General features: G+C 42.4%; 1 pseudogene; it reads left to right on the forward strand.

The window, feature by feature from the left end:
• Window positions 1-1,264: 1,264 nt before the first annotated feature.
• LOC101968496 (ER lumen protein-retaining receptor 1 pseudogene) lies at window positions 1,265-1,915 on the forward strand (annotated as a pseudogene).
• Window positions 1,916-4,643: the final 2,728 nt, after the last annotated feature.

Here is a 4,643-nt window from a genome sequence, read left to right on the forward strand (position 1 = left end):
TTAGCTCCTTTCTACCTGGGTGAGACTACATTCTAGCCAATGGGATGCTTGGAGAAGTAAAAGGAGCTACCTACATATGTGTCTTGCTTTTAAAATAACTAGGTCATCCCCCTGGCTGTGAGCTGCGGAGAACTGTGGCAACTACTTTGGACCCATTAGAGGGAGTCGGTCACAGGTTGAGGACTTCACAGCTACCTCCTAGTACAGGGCTGCCGTCTCTCTCTGGACTGCTGCTTTAAAGAGAAGCATTAATCTCTCATTTCAGACATTGCAAATTGAGGTATCTTTAGCTCACATGGATACTAACAGTTTATTAACACAGTTAGATGAGCAAGTAGATAGTCTCCTTAGAATTAAATATTTAACTTGTTAATAGCACTTGAATCTATCTACTTATAATGCCTACATTGAAACAGGCATGAAATAATTAAAAAGTGGGGATAGAAATATAGCTCAGGAATTAAGGATAAAATAACTTTTTGATTAATGGGCAAAGATTATCTGATATAATTCTTACCCAGAGGTTGTTGTTTTTAATCACAAAAAGCTGGTCATAAATAAATTTTTATCCAGTCAAGATTAGTCAAGTTTTCAGGAAATTCTGAGATGTGTGTTCTCTGTCACATGATCTGTAATTTACATGATTTCACCCCTTGGATTTACATAAGCCCCCAACTATGCAAACCAGAACAGAATTAAAACCAAACTTCTCAATTTATGAAGTTTATCTTTCAAAATACGAACATTTAGTAATGTTAGTTAGATATTTCACAGTAATTCACAGTTCTACTGTGTTACAAGGAAATAACCAAATCCATGTGGGATTTGAGGCATTTTGAGACACAAACTTACTGAATTACTTGGAACCAGGATGACAAGACAAAAATTCATACCAAACCAGAGATGAAGACATTTTCTTAATCATTCTTGGCTAACAAATTTATTAATGCCTTCGTGTGGAGTTTCAAGAGGCGAAATACCAGATAAATAATACCAGATACAAAATACCAGATATATAATAATTACATGTCTCAATTGTATTTTGTGGTGTTTGTATAGAACGTTGTCAAGCCTAGCTCAGCCACCAGCTCCAGCCTTGGCTCCCTCTCATTGAGTTCCCTCCCTGGAGTGGAGTCCACCAGGGGTTGCCTCTCCTGCCCCTCTGCCCATCACCCCCACTGAACAGCAGCCCCAGGAGGCAGCCCACCCACCAGCCTGCCTCCCTCCATCTCAGCCCTTCGAGGGCCGCCTCTCCCTGGAGGCTATGAATCTCTTCTGATTTCTGGGAGACCTTTCTCACCTGCTAGACATCATCTTGCTACTCCTTAAAATCTGGAAGTCCCGTTTGTGCACCCGGGATTTCAGGGAAGAGCCAGGTCCTGTTTGCTGTGGTGCTCACTGCCCAGTTCCTGGACCTCTTCACCAACTACATGTCAGTTTACAACACGTGCATGAAGGTGGTCTCCATAGCCAGCTCTTTCTCCACGGTCTGGATGATTTACAGCAAGTTCAAAGCCACTTATGATGGGAACCAAGATGCATTCCGGGTGGAGTTCCTTGTTCCCATGGCTGTCCTGGCATTCCTGGTCAAACCACGACTTCACCCCTCTGGAGAGCCTCTGTACCTTTTCCATCTACCTGTGGCCCTCTTGCTGCAGCTGTGCATGGTGACCAAGAGTGGCCAGGCGGAGACCATCACTCCCTGTTGGCTCTGGGCGTCTACTGCACCCTCTATCTCTTCAACTGGATCTAGTGCTACCCACTTGGAGGGCTTTTTGGATCTCATGGCCTCATGCCTGGCCTCGTCCAGACAGTTCTCACTTGTGATTTCTTCTACCTCTATACCACCAAAGTCCTAATGGGGAAGAAGCTACGCTTGTGGGCACTGCCCTGTTCCTCACTAGCCCTCTCCTGAGCAGCGGCAGGAGGCAGAGGAAGGGGACAGAAGACAAGAGCCTTCCTGTCAGTGGTGGCTTTTTAAGGAATCTACCTTTCCCCACTCCCCATACTCACTCCTGCCAGGTTGTGGGGGAGGGCAGTGGAGGACCCAAGTCTTAGAGAGCTCAGGACCTGGGATCTTTGTAGTTTTTTGCTTTTTAGAGAAGGAAAAAAAAAAATCTTTCCTCTATTTAGTTTTTGATACTGATGACTCCTTTCTCTTCTACTCTCTGGCCTCAATTTTTATAAATGTTTTTGAGTATCCTATGGGCCAAGGCCGGGCCAGAGGTCTCTTCCCCTCCTGGGCCCCTCAGCTCCTATCCAGCTTTACCCACAGCCCCACTGGTTGCCAAACAGAAACCTGCCCACACTGCCTGCCCCACCTCTCACCATGGCCAGGACCACAGCGATTCCACCCAAGTTCCTGGGTTGGAGACAGGGAGGAAGGGAGACCCAGGAAGTTCTTCCTGATTTTTCATAATAATTTTTCCTCCAGAATTTAAGGTTTTGGGTTTTTCCTGGTTTTTTGACAAATGAGGGGGACTCTGGGCTCAGGCATGGGAAGGGGTCTGGCATGAGGGTCACCACAACTCTAATTCCATGTTTTTATACAGAATTTGGGGGTTAATTCTTTGTTCTCTTGAAATAAACAGAGGAAAATGGCGGGGAGCGCGGGGGAGTGTGGAGAATGCTGTCAAGCCAGGCATTGGTGGTACACATCTCTAATTCCAGCAATTTGGGAGGCTGAGGCAGGAGGATAGCAAGTCTAAAGCCAGTCTCAGCAACTTAGTAAGACCCTAAGCAACTTAGTGAGGCTCTGTCTCAAAATAATAAAAAAGGGTAGGATGTGGCTCAGTGATTAAGTGCCCCTGGGCTCAAACCCTGGCAAGTTGGGGGAATGCTGTCAAGAATCAGGAGACCCATTAAATAACACCGCTTATTGACTGAGGCCTAAGCAAATCTTAGCCCTTTTTGCTTGGGACATAAAACTTGTCTCCATTGGAAGTTCCCATCAAAGGTGGAGCCAGAGAATACTGAAAAGGAAATGGAAACAATAATTTACCTCCTTTTCTGGATCCTTTCTGAGGCTGAACAGCCTATGAAATATCTCACTCCCTCTGAATTACCTGGCTTCCATGTTTATGATCTTTTTTCTGTTGGGTTAGCTTCCAGTTTAAAATGTTTCATTCTCATTGCGAAGGCTTCTTTAATAGTGCATTGAGATTTTGGGGGTGGGGTATAACTCATTTTTTCTACTCTAGATAAGGTAATTTTTATTGCCTCTTTTCTAGGTTCCCAGGTATGAAGATGAGAGCAGTTTATGGCTAAAACAGATTGAACATTATTTTTTATTCTTATTACTTAATATCCTTGTCTAAAATCAGACTCAGTCATTTATTATTGCTTTTATCTCTAATTTGAGGGCAATTTTTATCCTGTCTTAGGAACTGACAGCTAAGAGATTACAACAATGACAACTAAATGTTGTATCACATGTCACAGTTTATAAAATGCTTGTCATATACCATCCCTTTGGATGTTTATAATTATCCTATGAGTATTATTACTATTAACTCTTTATTATTATTAGCTCTTTTTTTAAGTAAATTAGGTTCTTAAATAGGTAATTTGCCCAAGACACAAACCTAGAAACTCAAATTAGGGTGGTTTATCTCAATCGCAAGTTCAATGTGATCATGATTTTTACATTATTACCACCATCATCATGGCAGTCATTAATCCTTACTGTACTCCTGACAAAGAAGGTTGATTCTGCAACAATCATTTGGTCCTTTGTCAAAACCCAACTTACCATCCCTTAAATAAATAGTGGATTTTCCTCATGAAAGTCCGGAAGCTGGAGAGTTCTGACATTGGTCAATGACACAAGGGTGTAATGGCTCTAGCTCATCTTTTGGTCTTCCATTGATGGTTGCATAATAACACCAAGGGCCTAGAGCATCTTGTCAACCCTGATTGCATTCAAAAGTGGGAATCATAATGAGACTTTTATCCCTATCCTATTCCTTATGAAGGAAACTCCCGGGCCAACGTTCCCATTCATCTCATCTTATTTCATCTTAGTCATGTGTATCCCTAGGCCAGACATGGGGACCACCTTTTTTGAGGAATAAAGGAATCTCTGCTCAAGAACTAACACAACCCACTAAGGGTCTTGCTGCAAGAAGATGCTCAGCAGAGGCTGGAATCCAATCCCCATACTACAGTGCACATATCATAATGTGTGTCCTGGTATGTTGATCCAAAGGAAAGAGTAGTGCTTTGCAATTGATCTGCCTATTAGGTTGCATTTTTGTAAATCTTAGGAAGGCCTGGAACCAGCTAGGAAGGACTCGGGCTGGTTAGTAAAGAAGACAGTAGTGGGATTTGGTATGAGATGGGATCAGCCACTAGATGTTATTAATAGTCCCATTTTAAAGATGAGGAAATTGAGTCATAAAGAAATTATTTACCAAGGTTACAAGATGCTAACTCACAAATTGAAATTTACAAATTAACTGTCTGACCCTGAGGCCCACGGTCTCATCACTAGTCCAACTGCTTTTCTGAAATAAAGTCTAATATTAGCCTTGCAAACTGACAGACTCACAACATAAAAGCTACTTAAAATTGATTCTTGAAGGAACTAGATTCCTGACTAATGAAAAATGAAAAACTGATCAAACTGCCAAAATTATTACTTT

Source organism: Ictidomys tridecemlineatus, chromosome 4, assembly GCF_052094955.1.
Source record: "Ictidomys tridecemlineatus isolate mIctTri1 chromosome 4, mIctTri1.hap1, whole genome shotgun sequence".
Classification (NCBI taxonomy): domain Eukaryota; kingdom Metazoa; phylum Chordata; class Mammalia; order Rodentia; family Sciuridae; genus Ictidomys; species Ictidomys tridecemlineatus.